Source organism: Pleurodeles waltl, chromosome 3_2, assembly GCF_031143425.1.
Source record: "Pleurodeles waltl isolate 20211129_DDA chromosome 3_2, aPleWal1.hap1.20221129, whole genome shotgun sequence".
Taxonomy (NCBI): Eukaryota; Metazoa; Chordata; class Amphibia; order Caudata; family Salamandridae; genus Pleurodeles; species Pleurodeles waltl.
Genome location: NC_090441.1, coordinates 3,996,004 through 4,013,328, shown reverse-complemented (window position 1 = coordinate 4,013,328; position 17,325 = coordinate 3,996,004). Strand labels below are relative to the sequence as shown.

At 44.8% G+C, this 17,325-nt stretch overlaps 1 protein-coding gene across 9 annotated transcripts in view; it reads right to left on the bottom strand.

Moving 5' to 3' along the window:
* PIGW (phosphatidylinositol glycan anchor biosynthesis class W) overlaps window positions 1-17,325 on the bottom strand; it is a 76,992-nt gene that overhangs the window by 48,471 nt on the left and 11,196 nt on the right. For 3 of the 9 annotated variants that reach the window (XM_069226548.1, XM_069226551.1, XM_069226549.1), the window contains exon 2: window positions 9,882-10,085. The exons of 5 other annotated variants lie outside the window; for them this stretch is intronic. The gene's annotated coding sequence lies outside the window, so the exon portion shown is untranslated. Of the gene's footprint in view, window positions 1-8,330; window positions 8,479-9,881; window positions 10,086-17,325 lie in introns of those variants that run through there. One more of the 9 variants, XM_069226550.1, reaches the window with a different exon arrangement.

The following is a 17,325-nucleotide window of genomic DNA, read 5'->3' as shown; positions in this document are numbered from 1 at the left end:
GGCATTTTCTATTTTTGTAAACCACTTTCTCAGCTATCATACACAAGTCCTCGTCGTTCTTCCAGTCTCTCAGGCTCAGCATCGTTTTCCCCCCCGTGATGAACAATATTACGTTTGGCTATAGCCAGGCCTAACATCATCCAGATCAGTCTCTTCTCAAATATTAAGCAGGCACCATTTAGCTGTAGGAGGTATGGTTGTTCCGCTGAGGGTATTCAGATATTCTACTACTGCTTCCCAATGACGATGCGCGACTGAGCACTCCCATTGAATATGGAAAAAGGTACCTGTCTGCCTGCATCGACTTCGACATGCGTTGTCTGTCGCTCTACCCATTTTTACTAGTGGTGCAGGCGTAATACACTCTATGCAGTATCTTAAGCTGCACCAACTGAAATCTGGTCTTAATCACCATTTGCCCAGGGGAACCCAGGCTTCTAGCCACTCCTTGTATTCTATTCCTCCCAACTCCCGGGCCCACTTCTCTCATAGTTGTACGAGGTTGTCTGGGGTGTTGTTTAACAGTTTGTGGTATGTCAAGGATGTTGCTTTACCCACCACGTGGTCATCAAGCAGTCTATCCTCCAGAGGGAAGAACTCCGGGAGCTCCCCTTCTCTAGGAAGCACCACCTGGAGAGCATGTCGAACTTGTAGGTAACAGAATCGTACGGTCAGGGCTAGTTGGTAGTCCCTCTGTAGGTCTTCAAAGGAGATGACTGCTCCTCAAGACCAGAGGTTGAACACCGTGGAGAGCCCTAGGAGACCTCATTTGTCAAAACCTGATAACCTGCCAAGTGTGCCCAGTGCCTCGGAATCCCACAGCGGTGTTGATTGGGTTAGTTCACCTTTTCATACCAGTGATGTTAATGCTGTGTGCCAAAGCTTGAATGTGACAGCCGTGGGGTTTTAAAGTGTGGGGAATTGTGGCATGGAGTATAATGCGCGCAGATACACCCCCTCCCCCGGGATGCATAGCCAGAGGATACATTCGGAGTAATTGTTCGTTATCTGGTAGGTGTACCCACTCATTGATGACTGTTAGCTGGGCGGCCTAGTAGTATTTTTGGATGTTGGGTAAGGCTATCCCGCCATCATTCCACCTCCTCGAAAGCCTATTGAGTGCTATGCCTGCCGAACGTCCATTCCACAGTAATTTGCGCAGTAGGGAATTTACATTTTTAAAGTTGCTATTTGGGATTGGGCACGAGGAGTTGTGAAGCAGGTATGGCCACTGTGTTGAAGGTCATGTGGGTGTCCAAAGAGAGTACTGCAGCTTCCTCCCTTATGCGACCCAAGACGCCCAGCGCCTGTGCAAACTTCTCATGTTGTGGGAGGTACTATGATCCTGCATAAAACCAGACTGGTCGGGTGGATTAGTTTCCTGATTATTGGTGTTAGACAAGAAGCTAGGAGGTTGGCAAGTATTTTAACCTCCGCATTGAGGAGTGACATCGGCCTGTAGGAGGAACACTCGTCTGGCAGTTTGCCATGTTTGTGTATGACCACTATTGTGGTCAATCTGGTCTCCGTGGAGAATGCCCTGTTTCCTACTTTCTTCAAACATCCATAGCATGATGTGGGGAGGCAGTTTTGGGACCATCATTTTGAAGAGTTCTTTTGGTAGCCTGTTTGGGCCAAAGCACTTACCTTCATTCAGGTCACGAATTGCCCTGACTATTTCCTCTCTTCTGTGATATCGCACTCCAAGACGGCAGGAGCATCGTTCGTGAGCGGAGGGAATGTTAGATCTGCTAGGCGAAAGCTTCGACTATTTCCACTTTTCCTGTTATTTGACCTCCATTGCCTGACCACAGCCTTATAACCCACCTGCTCACTCTCTCCTTATCCAACCAGGCTAGTAGCTTGCCCGCCTTATCGCCCACCTCGTAGTCAGTGTAAAGTTTTCCTATGTTTGGTCCTGGCTGCCTCGGTCACCATTATGCAATATTCTAGCTGTTTTAGCACCAGTTTATGTTTGGTGTCAGTCTGGCCCTGTTGTAGAAGTTGCTTTTTTTACTGTAAAATATCGGTTTCTATCACCTCCAGCCCTGCCATTGTCACGTTGGTGGCCCACGATTAGAGAGAGTCCCTGTCCCTTTATCACAACTTTATAGGCCTCACACACTGTAGAGAGCGAGGTCAAAGTAGCCTTGCTGTCTAAAAATAGTGCTTGGTTGCTTGCATTAGCCCTACTTTCACCCCTGGAATGGTGAGGCACCAGGGATGAGCCTAATTCCCCATTGGTTGCCTGAGCCACTGAGACCATTTAACACCCAGATTTGAGTATGGTCTGAGATTCCCCAGGCCAGATGTTGGACTTCCTGAAAGTGTGGGATGCGATGGGCCAAGGCAGTCCTAGAAAGGCTGCCATGGGCCCCTGAGTGGGAGATGAAATGTCTCGCTGAGGGATTGAGGGCACGCCACACGTCGACCAGATCCATGGCATTGAGGAAGTCTGACAGTGTACTGCGATTAGCTGGTGTTAGTCTGGGGGGGCCAGCAATCGCTATCTCCGCTGAGCGTCTGGTTAAAGTGTCCCCCCTGGAAAAGTTCTCCATCAGGGAGGTCTAAAAGCAGTGAGCTCAATTGGGGTAGACCTGTGTCATTGAGCTGCGGTGGGACACAGACACTGACAAAGTTGACAGTAGCCTCCTCACATGCCCCCGAGAGGGCCAGGTGTCATCCAATCCCATCTCTTGATGTGTTTTCAATCGTCAAGGCCGATGTTTCCAAACCAGTGTGCCCACTCCCCTTGAGCTTGTCGTGTATCCCATGTGAGCTACCGTTTTATAACCCCAGCAGTCCATGACCTTACATCCGGTGCCCACTTAGTGCATCTCTTGGAGGACTACGTCAGGGGAATGTCTTTTGATGTATTGGAGCACTACTCGCGTAGACCATTTACATTCCAGGAGATTAATCGGAGATGTGTCTCATCTGGGTTAGCTGTCATGAGTAGTGGTTAGGCTTGTGGGGAGAGTGATGTCCTTTCCATATGGTGGTATGACTAAGGCGGGATCCCCCTGGACCTCTTTGTGTGTTCTTGTATTTTGCAGAATGGCAACAGCATCGATATATGACCGATATATGACCCCCATGTGTGTTGTGGTGTGAACAAAGCAACAATAGAAACAAATTTCCCCCTCCCTGCCTCGCAGACTCAAAACTGCCCGCCACCCCCAACATTCCAGAGCGCCTGTCACCCCTAAGAAAAAACAAACTGTATTTTCAGGGGATAAGGCTGTTGCCCCTCCCATCTTTCGCCTTTGGTCTTGTCTATTTCAGTTCCCAGCCTTTAAGTTGTAGTGTTGTAGTAGTCAGCTCCTCAAATCCAGTCTTACTGTTGTGTCCAAAAAAGCTTTAAGAGCTCAGTGGGGCTTGGTGGTTGCCATACGACTTGCTGTTTTGAAGTCCCAGCTTTCTTCCCTTCCCTTCCTATCATTAACTTTAAACTTCAGAGTGAAGTTGCGTGATTGAGAATCATATGGTATTTCCAGGGCTAAATTGAATGCATTGTTACATACTTGAACATGACAATTCTTGAACAAATTGTGCTTTCTAGTTTTTAAACTCCTAAAATACCTTTATTTGATTTCAAAAACTAGAACACAGCAACTTGTCTGGCCCCGGTGTTCAGAAAAGCAGATGGTGCGAGAGGTACTAATGTTTATGAACTGAGTGCATATCACAAAACAACTATTTTTGACTGGTTACAAAACAAGGATAGCAAAGTGGCTGCATTTAATACTAGATCACAAGAAAATAGTCTCCCTTTTAAAGGTGCCTGCTACTAACGTGAGGACATTCATGGAGTCTCTCTTACATGCGAAGAACAGTTTTAGCATGATTTTAAGGATGAACAACGCAAACAAACACATAGGGTCTGTCTACAAAGCATAGTTCAGCATGATCTGTGAAACTAAAAGACAGCTAAACTACAGAAAACATTTGTAACTTTCTGTATCCCGATGACAGACACATAGAATAAAAAATAAGCGGTTATTAAAGCGGTGATATAAGTATTTTCCTTACTATCAACAGCATGACCAGTAGTAGAAAATGATGTTATTTGTGTCATGATGCGGGATAGGTGTGAATGTGCTATTTGTCAGGCAGTCAGGTCATTATCTGAAGAAGGTTATTTTACTGCCTGGTGTATGTACAGTGACAATCTGTGATGAGCAGCTGTCTACCCAGCAGTGTTCGGATGTTAGCACTAAAATAGCAGACGCTGCTGCACGATTGAGTGCCATCAGCAGAGTTATGTGTGACACTAAACATTGGGATAGCAGGCACAGTTGTAGAACAGAAACACATTAGGCATACTGTATTCTGTATGCAAGGCACTGGTGTAGTTTTGCATGGGTTTTGTGCTGTAATAAAAGTGAGATACATGATTAGAGAAATCTGTATGCATGAATCTAAACATTGTAATAGCAGCAGTGCCAAACACCATTTGTTTCATAACATCTATAGCTAAGTTTTCTTTAATTTCTTGTCCAGTCTCTTGTGTCCCACAAATAAGGCTGGACTGAGGGGAACTTAATTGGCTTGTGGTGCTCACGTACAAGATATCCTTCTGGAAACAGACCTAGTGACCCAGATTTGATGCAGACTGGTATAAGATCTGTTGGAAATGGCCTTTTTGCAGGGTTATCCCCAAACTTTTAGCCTTCTTCCTCCTTTTTCTGATCTGTTTTTGCTGGGTTATTGACTCTGCGCATGTTACCACTGCTGATCAGTGCTAAAGTGCAAGTGCTCCCTATGTAAGTTGTAGTGGTGATTGGGTGATCTATGATTGGGATAGATGACTTACTACTAAGTCCCTAGTAAAGTCCCCTAGAGGTGCCCAGAGCCTGTAAATCAAATGCTATTAGTAGGCCTGCAGCACTGGTTGTGCCACTGATGAGTACCCCTGGTGAACATGTCTCAGACCTGCCACTGCAGTGTCTCTGTGTGCAGTTGTGAACTGCCAATTCGACGTGGCAGGTGTACCCACTTGTCAGGCCGAACCCTTCCCTTTTACCACATGTAAGCTGGTCCTAGGTAGCCCCAAGGGCAAGGGGCAGTGTATGTTAAAGGTGGGACATGTACTGATGTGTTTTACATGTCCTAACAGTGAAATACTGCCACATTCAGTTTTCAAAGCCTATCTCTCTCATAGGTAATGTGGGGGTGCCTTTACTTATCCTTAAAGTGCAGTTTCCCTTTGAGAACAGATAGCGATATGGAGTTTGGGGGTCTCTGAACTCACAATTTAAAAATACATCTTTTGGTAAAGTTGCTTTTAAATTGTTCGTTTGAAAATGCCACTTTTAGAAAGTGGGCATTTTCTTGCTTAATCATATTTTACTGTATGTTGGATTTTTATCAGATTTGGTCTTGTTTTACACAGACAGATAACTATTGGCTATTTTTCTAAAACTGGTGTGGTGTCCTTTTGTAGTGTTTTCACTGTATTACTGGGTGTTATGTGCAAATGCTTTACACATTGCTTCTGAAATACGCCTGACTGCTTGTGCCAAGCTACCAAGGGGGTGAGCAGGGGTTATGTGAGCAGGTATCTCCCTTATCCTGACTAGAGTGAGGATCCCTACTTGGACAGGGTGCAAACCGACTGTCAACTAGAGACCACATTTCTAACAAGATCCAAGTAAACGTCCCCACCATAACTCGTAATGCCAGATTTAGATTCATTCATTTTTATTTTCCTACACATCGTTTACCTCATATACAGTGAAATTAATAGACTTTATGTATTAGCAACGGCCATCTGTCCTAGTTGTGGGGAATCTAGCGCAGAAATGTTCCATATAGTTTGGTATTGCCCCTCTTTGACAAGGTTGTGGGAAGTGGTACTAGACTGTGTCAATAGCATTACCCAACGAGCGATCCCTTGCACACCGCCAGCCAAAGTGAGCTAACAATGCATTGGAATACTGACAGGGGGCCAAAGGCTGAATGGCAGAAAGAAATGGCTAAATGGGCAGGTCTTGAGAGATGTACTCTTCTGTGAACTGAAAAGAGGGAGGGGCACAATTGATCGAGCAAAAGCACGGGAACACCTGGTAGTCTTGTAGATACGGACTCAACAAATAGTTTCAGGGGAGGGATTGGGAAGTTAAAATGCCTAAATATCCCCATCTTAGAACAGAACCATGCACAGGGAGGTTCGGACACTCAAAGAATTTTGAAACGTGTTTGCCCAATTTGGAATTCCACTTCAGACAGGATGCAGGGGTAAAGGAGGAGGGTGGGGGGATATTTTAACTGTTGCTGGTAGTAATAGGCCTATACTGTTACATGATGCAATATGCGCCTCAACACTCTGCAGTGGGAGAGGCCATCAATCTTTTCGTCCTCTAACACTATGGTGCGTTCCAAACTGATACTGCTATTAAGTTGTGCTATAAGAAAACAATGCAAATTGTGTTTCAAGAAAAAGTACAGGATTTCCAGCTGTGTGTTATCCAGGAGACAATCTTTTTATTTATTTCGTTTTTAGATGTCAAACCTCAACCCACAAAAGGGTTTCAGAAACGTTCACATAAAACGGAAATGCACTATACTGAGAAAGATCATATATAGTATGGTCATCTAGTCAGAAATTACATTCAGCATCAATACATGCAGGTAAGACAAAATTGATATTGATGTATGCATTTAAAAAGTTGGCAGGATTAATCCAAGACAGATATTCCTACAATCACAAAGTCTTATTTGCTTCATTTACATTTCAGGCATAGTTCTACTTTACCTCCAGATGCCTGAGCAACAACCTTTTAGGGCAGCATTGTTCACATTTGGTATGGTTAGGAGCTCTCTCTTTACTCTTTCTTTCCTTTTCTGCTTTTCAGTTTTTTGTTTGTTTACTTTGTCTATATGTATCTCTATTTTTAGCTCTCGAGTCCTGTACATATACATGTTTTTTTTTTGTTTTTGTTCCTTAAGCATACAAGACTCTAAGTGGAGAAGCATGTAGTTCCAAACTACCCCACGTTATTATGCTTAGAGGAAATCTTTAGAATTGGACAGCCATGAAGAAGGTGGTTCCGTTGGAAGAACGGACACCGAAACACGCGTTGGCGCACCCAATCCACATTGATTTCATTTGACATTTCATTGGCGTATTCTATCCAAAAAGACTCCATATTATATTATATTCGGTGTAGACTGATTTTTATAGGTGTACCCACTCCATATTTCGTTCATTTGACACTCCGTGGTCGTATTCTATCCAAAAATACTTTATATCATGTCATGTTGGGCTTAGATCGAATTTAGAGCCTATCCAACACATATTGAATATAACAGATTATGAAATTCACTATGGTGGATTAATCGCAGACTGAAGGTTATTAATAATTTAACATACTGGAACATTGCATTGTTTATCTATTTGTACTTTGCATTATATGGATGTTTTTTACTAGCGGGTGAGTGGTAGTGCTTGTGTATGTGTGGGTTGTTCGATTGTAATTTTTGCTTATTGGAGGATTTTCTTGCCCAGATTCGTGAGGGTTATTTTATTTTATTTTTTTGCTTTTCTCTATAAATTTTTTTCAACATGTTTATATAATTTTGTGAAAGTATTAAATAATGATTGAATTTCTATAGGTGTTGAGATCACAATAAAGTTAATATTGGATATTTGTTCATAGGGCTTGATAGATATGCACAATTGGATCTAAATTATACCATTACAATTATATTACATTTAAAAAGCTGTCTGCAGGGTGGCCCATGGTGTGTTTATATTACAATATTTCCCTGGAGGGGCCATCTTTGTTATTCAGGGGCCCTCGTGTAGTACTTAGTCAACAACCCAGTTCAAACATCACATCTGCACGTTGTGTTTTTTTTTTTTTTATTATTGTGAAAGCGATATCCCGTTTAAATGAAACAGGATTTGACCAATTAAGACAACCGTTAAGGCACTTCCCTTCCATGGAAGTTTGTGTGAGCAGAAGGTAAATATCCATACTCCCAGGCTAATCTCTATTTCCAACTACAGATTAAAACTGACCCTGGCTGTGAAGGAAGGACTCTTTACATCATATGCTGCTTGAACAATAGACTATACCACAATGTGTATGGGGAACACTTGGAGGGGCCCGTTTTACAGGTGAGTAGGTCATCATAGGGCAAGAGACCCTGTGCTGTGTGTTTATTTGTTAGGGCTTTAACACAAGCCTAGTATTGATTTTCAGATAGCTTTTCATGGTTGTTTGTGTGACCCACAGCATGGTTTTTACACACTAGTGTGCCGTGAGTTTTCACATGCACCTTGTGCACAACGTTTTGGTATTTTAATTCACCTTTTTTTTTACCTTATTAGGCTTTCCTCAGATATCTCAAACAGGTAGGTCGAGTGTGCATTTCAATGCATGTGCTCACGTTTTAGCTGAGCCAGCCACCCCCATATACAAGAGGGATCCTTGGCCCTGACGAATGCCCCAGACCAGTTCACCTATAGGAGAGGGCAGAAACATGTTGGCCATATAACTTTGGATGACACCTTGAATCTTTATGTTAAAGATGGTCTCATATTGTTTTTAAGCTTACCAACAGTTATTAAAAGATTACATTATACAGGTGATTTGTGAGGTAATTTTAGCATTTATTCCCCTTCAACTGGATCCCCGCTTTATCCAGAAAGCTAAAATGTCAGCACTCCCTCAGAGTTTTTAAAAACGGGGTTGAGTCCACCCAGGTGGTATCATCTTACCTGGGTGGAGGTAGGTGGTCAAATGATGAAGCATGACACTATAATGTGCATGAGACCACCTAGTCCGTAAAGGGAACTCCCCCACCCGTTTCTGAACACTCGAACATCACTACCACTGTCCATTCCTACAGTTTGATCACCAAGTCAGTGACCTACTTACCTGTGAAATGGGCCAGAGGGGCCCGTTCCAAGTGTTCCCCATACACGTTGTGGTATAGTTTCATGTACAGGGGAGATTGAATGGGGTTGATACACTCCCAGAACTCTCTTTTCGTGTAATAGTAGCTTGAACAGTAGACACAAAGCAGATACTGATGTTTGGGGGTCGAGGATTGGAGGTGTTAGGGGGGCTTAAGGTCTTCTTTGGTGAAGACATATGATCCTGAAGTCTCTGTGGTGGGAGTATGCTAACTGGTACTGGCTGCCCTGTAACGCATTTAGCAGCATTTTGCTTAGTGCTTCAATACATCTTCAGGGGTAGTAAAAACTATAAAAAATACAATTAAACTAAAATACAGCATATTTATAGAGCTTCTCAGAGAATTAACTGCAAAGCATTAACCTTAGATTTAAAAGAGGATAAACGGCCCCCTAAATAGCGACTGAACTGTGCAACTAAGAAACCTGGCACAAACCCCCAACTTCTATACTTGACCAAACTGTGTGATTCAATTACCTTCTTCCACCGTGCCTCCTTTTCTTCTACTGTCATACTTGAAACCACCTTGAAATACATCCGCTGTACAAAAACCTTCCTTGACTATAATTCTGTTCTTGGCAGTCACTGTGATCTAGGTTTATTCATGACAATGAGGCTGGGTTGAATCAGCTTCATTACGTGTAGGGGTCTAGTACAAATAAAACACACATCCAACTACGTACACATTCACAGTGTAGTATGCAATGCAATATCAGCCAAACTGTGATTTGGAGCACTTTGGAAAGCATATGTAGGGGTTTACAGGCAGCCCACTCTATGCCCAGCTGCTGGTGAGATGGTCATTTTAAAAAGTGAAGTTGAATGAGGCAGAATCAAGAATCTCACCCTGATCCTAAGCCATCAATCAACAACTCTCTGTGCCCAGGTGCTGTGACCCCACCTCATACTGCCCCCAACTTAGATTACACAGTATCTCTCACTCTAGCTACTTACTCCTGTCTTAGTTCAGGAGTAGTCCGTAGGGCAAGGATTGCCACTGCTGACCCCTACCAGTACAGGATCTACCTTGAGAAGAGACCATAAGCAAACAAAAACATCCTGATCCTGAGAAGAAGCACATCAGGTAAGAAGCACATGGACGTTCCTGCACTTTCTGGTCTGGCATCAATGTTCACACAGCTTAAGTGCACAGCATGCCTGTTAAAATGAGGAGCACCTTATGGTTAGATTCTTTGTGCCTTCATTTGCACATTCATAATTTTAATCCAGAATATAACATACATGGCATTTACTGCACCCTTCCGCTGCTACAATAGCCTCCCCCCACCTTTGATGGCCCCAAAAGCAAGAATGTAAGAAATATTTTCTCACTATAGAACTTTTCTGTGGCTCAATTAAACAGTATCAAATACTTGAAAAACCAAACTGGCAGTCCGACAACACATTGTGCTCACTTGCCCAAAGTTACAAGTGCTCCAGCAAGATTCTTCCCATTATTTTGGCAGATGAATTAACCAGTTATATGAAGCGATAACTCTGTGGTTTTCCCTTTGAGTCTTTTTTAAAAATTGGGACAATGGCTACATGAGACTAGGCCTTTGGTTGACCTGTTGTTAATATGGTCTTAAGGACATTAGTCAAAAGAGCAGCCTATAACAATTTGTTAGCCTTGAAAAGATAGCCAGTATCCCATCCAGCCCTGGAGCCTTCACGACAGTGCATCTGCTTTTGCTGCTATTACGTCAAAAAAACAGAGGGATGGGGAGGGTTAATGGTCCAGTGTAAGACCTCCCAATGAATACGTAGATAAAGAAAATACACTGTTCCAGTTAAAGAAGGAGAGGATACTCAAGGGGGATCCTAATCTTTAGGAGCAGAAGCCTCACACACCCGTGAGGGTGTCATGCTTCATCATCGGCATTGCTCCTCGTCAGACTGGCGCTGCAATATCTGACGGGCACCACCCCAAGTGGGGGGGCTCTTTGCCGGAGATCTTAATTGATGAAGATGCCACGACCCTACATAAGAGTGTGGAGAAAGGAGATCAGACGAAAAGGGTTAAGACTGACTCTCTAAACCCGAAGAGAATAATCCATTTATTAGTCAGCACGGGAATCAGAGGCCAAGATTAAAAAAAAGTTATAATCGAGAGAGTGAAACAGAGGCAATGCTCAATCACTATCATAGAAAAGAAAAAGAACCAAGGGTGGAGAGTTTCTAAGCCAACCCTCGTCAGGGTCAACATGTTTCGCGTCGCTAGTGGCCCATAAGGGTCCGGTGACGCTTCTTCAGGACCAGTTAACTATATGTATCTCCTATTAAAAAAATAACGTGGATAAATACACACTAAAATAGTCAGTACAAGCGTATCCAATCACTTACACTAGTATTGAGAGTAACATTTAGTCCTACCTGTCGCCCTGTAAAAAAAGGTTAAAACAGGTAAAGGTTCAACGAGTGTACTCATAGTGACAACCTCATTAACATGAAAACGGGGAAGGGGGTGTCAGATAAAAAGTGGAGCACAGCGATAGTGAGGCACATGACTGTGCAAGTGCATGCACACAGATGAGGGCAAGCTTACCATCCCCATTTTAGGAACGAGCTACATGGGATAACATGGACCAATCGTCAGGAGTGAGCCTAATCTGCTGCGATGCTCGTTGATAGGAAGTTTAACCGCTCGTGTCGTCATCCCCACATATTGTAACCCGCAAGGACAGGTAATCAAATATATGCAGTTGCGAGTATTACAGTTTGTATGTTTAAGGAGATTCCAGGTACCTATTGGTTCAAGTACAATAGACTTGAGTTACCCTGTGGAAGTCTGTTGTGGCTTGATTTCATCTGTGGGTAATCCCTGCTCTCTTGTTGCTTCAGCTAAGGACCCTGACTAGACATTTACAGTGATATTACCAGTGACTGCAACTTTGAACATATGGATGTTAATTACCTTGTGTATGTGATATAATATTTGTCACCGTTGCTATCAACTAATTGTTGTATTACTATTTGTTGTTTTTTGCTCTTTTACCTCAGATTAATCTCACTCCTGACGATTGGTCCATATTATCCCATGTAGCTCGTTCCTAAAATGGGGATGGTAAGCTTGCCCTCATCTGTGTGCATGCACTTGCACAGTCATGTGCCTCACTATCACTGTGCTCCACTTTTTATCTGACACCCCCTTCCCCGTTTTCATGTTAATGAGGTTGTCACTATGAGTACACTCATTGAACCTTTACCTGTTTTAACCTTTTTTTACAGGGCGACAGACAGGACTAAATGTTCCTCTCAATACTAGTGTAAGTGATTGGATACGCTTGTACTGACTATTTTAGTGTGTATTTATCCACGTGATTTTTTGAATAGGAGATACATATAGTTAACTGGTCCTGTAGAAGCGTCACCGGACCCTTATGGGCCACTAGCGACGCGAAACATGTTGACCCCGACGAGGGTTAGCTTAGAAACTCTCCACCCTCGGTTCTTTTTCTTTTCTATGATAGAGTGATTGAGCATTGCCTCTGTTTCACTCTCTCGATTATAACCTTTTTTTTTAATCTTGGCCTCTGATTCCCGTGCTGACTAATAAATGGATTATTCTCTTCGGGTTTAGAGAGTCAATCTTAACCCTTTTCGTCTGATCTCCTTTCTCCACACTCTTATGTAGGGTCGTGGCATCTTCATCAATTAAGATCTCCGGCAAAGAGCCCCCCCCACTTGGGGTGGTGCCCGTCAGATATTGCAGCGCCAGTCTGACGAGGAGCAATGCCGATGATGAAGCATGACACCCTCACGGGTGTGTGAGGCTTCTGCTCCTAAAGATTAAGATCCCCCTTGAGTACCCTCTCCTTCTTTAACTGGAACAGTGTATTTTCTTTATCTATGCTGCTATTACCTCACTCATTTCAATCTCCAAACCAAAGGATGGAAAAAGCAGAGGGGGAAAAACAAGGAAGACTGGTCTCAAGATACAAGCGTCGGAATTAAGTCAGCATCTATAGAGGCTGATCCCTCCCCAGGGATAAGGTGTGAAAAGAAAAAAATTATCCGGAGAAATCTATATATCGAGACCAGTTTCCTGGGCTTTCTCAAAGTAGTTCTGATTCACCATCGTATAGAAGGCTTTGCTATCCTTTAAATCGCTGGCCTATACTAGAAAGTGGCAAGCTTCCTCACTAATGGCTTTCTTCCGGGCTCAAAGCATTTCTATACACAATCCTGCAACTGTGGACAAGCTCCGATTCTTAGGGACATCTTTGAGCACTGACACCAGCGGATTATGTGCCATAGTGCAGCTGGCATCAAACCATTTGAGTTGCTTCCGACTGCTGGATGTGTTCTGGATTATGAGCAGGGCACGTGCTGTGCCACAGATTCTCTCAAATGACCCATATAGCTTAAACCCTCCCCCAGAGTTAGCATTATCATCTAGAGAGGTCAAGAAGTCAGGGAGTGTTGAGATCAGCAGAGCATTTAGGAATAGGAGCATTGTTCACCTTTGTCCAGCTCATAATCATCCCATTATTCTTGGAGTGAAGCAGTGTTAAAGGGTTGACCTTTAGCTGCCTCTTAGCAAAGAAAGTGTCACAAATTGATAAAGCCAGGAGCATATGGTCACTAAGGAGGAGGAGGGGGGGGGAGGGGGAGAGTCTGATAAGGTATAGTCCTCTACCCGGTCTAATAAATTCACTGAAAATAAAAGAAAGTAAATTAGGCTGTGGCTGCCCCTCCCAATAAAAGTGGGGGAAATGACTAGGTCAGTGCTCAAGGAATCAAAAGCAAATACTAAATTGTATTTCATCAGCACCAGATTAAGTTCATCACCAATCAGGCTGTTAGTGAAAGGATAATAGAGTCTTCAACATCATCTAAAAGCCTGCACGACTTGGCTGAAAAGAGTGCTTCATATTAAAATCCCTCAGAAACACAATCACATAGCTTTCTAAGCAATATAAGAGGAAGCTATCAATGTCCTCGCACAATGATCTGGCCATTTAGACATTGCTTGAATCGAAAACATTGTTATACATGTTTATCAATAACAACTACTTAGTTTGATGCTGTAGCAAGGTAAGTTGGTAATTAACAGAACACAAAGCTCATCCATGTAACTTGGGCCGGTAGCACATGGGAATTGAAAGTGATAAGACCTCCCTTTGCCCTACCTTAGAGCCTGGGACCACCAAAGTAAAACAGGCTGCAAAGCGGTTGACAAACAGTGTCAGTTAGCCAAGTCTCTTATAGACAAAGAACTGTGTACCACGCAATAAATGTAAGTCAATTTAAGTTATTCAGCTTGTTTGCCAGGCCAGTCACATTCTAAGAGGCTATCCTGGTGAAAATATCTGAATCGTAACCATTGCCCATGTTATTGCAATCACTAGAGGAGAAAAGACTTGCTGGAGCTGCTACAAACCTTACCATCCCCAGGCCAACATCTGGATAAGTTTGCCTGGAGGTGGTAACTTCGGCAGAGAGTCAATCTATCCGATCTGGATAAGAGAGAGGTAAGAATCTGTTTGAAACTGTGACATGATGATGAAGATAGTTCGTCGGGACGGATGACGTTCTGCTTATTCCCCTATAAAAGAAGTCTAGCGGACGTGCTTCGACTGTCGAGGAGATAGGTTCTGTGAAACTGCGCCTGGTCAGGATATCTTTGGTCACCACTCTGTCCATAAAATTAATGACGTTAAATCAATTATTAGGCTTCCAGGTATTTCTTCCCATGAAACTCTCTACGGCAGGTTAATTTGGCTGTGAAATATAAAAACACTGGACCACCCAGCTTTCTAATGACCCAATGCCCCACTGTATTCACCAGTTCATTGTGATCCTCCCATGTATCTTGCATCAGTGGCCGAATGACTTAAGATCAGGATAAAGGAGGTGGCTTGGGATAGAAGTTATGTGGGGTTGCTTCAAGTGCAGCAGCTCTTGCAAACATCCAGAACTATAGGTCATTAGTCACAGAATTATTTGGTTTGCTCTGAAGCCCCCTCTTTCCCATCTGAACTTCCTTGTGGGCCAAGCACTTTCATCAGGGATTACTTCATAACTGCGTTTGACTGGTTGACCAGCCCAGTGATGGTTTTAGCTGCCTGTGACAATGAGTATGACAGGGTTGATGGCTCCACAGTTAGGTGAGGGGGCACAGGGCCAGGAGAAGGTAGTCCAGCCGAATGAAGTTCTTCAAAGGGGAGGTTCTGATTTGTCAGCGCTTCATCTATTTGCTCACAGGGGGCCAGAATCAGCCTGAAAGTGTCTGTAACTGACGTTAGCACACACTTAGGGATCTCCTCGGCTAGATCTGAAGTTTTCTCCTCTGCTTGGTTTAAGTTGTTGCTATTAAGACCAGATTATGAACTTTGTAATAGCGTTATGGATCCGAAACACTGCTGACTGGGCTTGGCTTCCCCTCTACTCTCTTCCTCTCCCCCACTTGTTTCCTCCCTTTGCTCTCGCTAGAAGATGTTTCAACTTGGGATCGTGTCCCCTCAGAAAAGACAGTAGGCTGAACAGCTCCTGTAACAACATGGCTGATGGGGCAGATCGAGGTGTTTGGGCACCAAGTCTCAACTAGCATGATTAAGTCAGTGCCCTCATCAGCCATGGTTGCATCACAGGATGATTGCAGGATACACAGAGCAGGTGGGGAGGATAAAGACACCGCTGTCCTGCCATTGCAATCTCTTAACTGACCACCCCCACTGCAACAAAAACATCCAGGGTGTTTCCAGGTGTAAACGCTGGGGAAATAGCTTTTTGTTTCCCTATAGCAGGAAACTGGGAATCGCCTAGAAAGTCCCCAAATACAAATGGTGAAAAATAACAGTACCTTTAACCCCTCGGGAGCCCAGGACGAGCCGGTCTTGGCCACGGTCGTCCTGCTATGGGCCCTCGGGGAGAGCGCTAGCGCTCCCCCCGAGGGCCTGGCACCTCCCTCCCCTGGGCAGGGGTGGAAGGGGAATTGCTTACCCACTAGACACCAGGGATTTTTATTTTTTTGCATCAATTTCACGCAAGGGGAGCGACCCCTTAAGCAAGGGTCATTCCCCTGCGGGGCAAATTTATTTTAGGCCGTTTCTGCCCCCAAGGATGTAGTATAGAGATGCCCCCTGCATACCAGTCCAAACACCAGTGTTAGGCTGACCAGTTTTTGCCAGACTACTACAACCAGACGGGTTTCTGGCCACATGGGTTGAGTGCCTTTGTCATTCTGCGGCCAGGAACAAAGCCTGCACTGGGTGGAAGTGCTTCTCACTCACCTGCAGGAACTGTAACACCTGGCGGTGAGCTTCAAAGGCTCATGCCTGTTATAGCGCCCCAGGGAATCCCAGCTAGTGGAGATGCCCGCCCCTCCGGACACAGCCCACACTTCTGGCAGCAAGTCCGGAGGAGAGAATAATAAAAACAAGGAGGAGTCACCCACTAGTCAGGACAGCCCCTGAGGTGTCCTGAGCTGAGGTAACCCCTGCCTTAAGAAATCCTCCATCTTGGAATAGGGATGTGCCCCCCCTCTCCTCAGGGAGGGGGCACAAAGAGGGTGTAGCCACCCTCCAGGACAGTAGCCATTGGCTACTGCCCCCAGACCTAAACACACCCCTAAATTGAGAATTTAGGGGCGACCCTGAACCCTGGAAATCAGATTCCTGCAACCTGAAGAAAGAAGAAGAAGGACTGCTGACCTGAAAGCCCAGCAGAGACGACGGAGACAACAACTGACTTAGCGCCGTAAGCATGAGTCTTCACACTCTGCACCCGACGCCCCCGGCTCGAGTTCAAGACAACCAACACCGCAGAGAGGACCCCCAGGCGACTCCAACGATGTGGGCACCCTGAGTCGACCTCCCTGCACCCCCACAGCGACGCGTGCAGAGAAGATCCAGAGGATCCCCTGCCTGGTAACAAAGGAACCCGACACCTGGACCAAGCACTGCACCCGCAACCGCCAGGACCGAGAGGAACCACCTACCAGTGCAGGAGTGACCAGCAGCTGGTCCTCATCCTAGCCCAGTCGGTGGCTGGCCTGAGAAGCCCCCCCTGTGCCCTGCCTGCACCACCAGAGTGACCCCCAGGTCCCTCTATTGTTTTCTACAGCAACCCCGACACCTACTTTGCACACTGCACCCAGACGCCCCTGTGCCACGGACGGTGTTTTTGTGTGCGTCCCCCCAGTGCTCTACAAAACCCCGCTGGTCTGCTCCCCGAGGACGCAGGTACTTACCTGCTAGCAGACTGAAACCGGAGCACCCCTGTTCTCCATAGGCGCCTATGTTATTTGGGCCCTCCTTTGACCTCTGCACCTGACCGGCTGTGTTGCTGGTGCTGTGGCTTTGGGATTGCCTTGAACCCCCAACAGTGGGCTGCCTATGCCCAGGACACTGTACCTGTAAGTGCTTTACTTACTTGAAAAACTAACCAATACTTA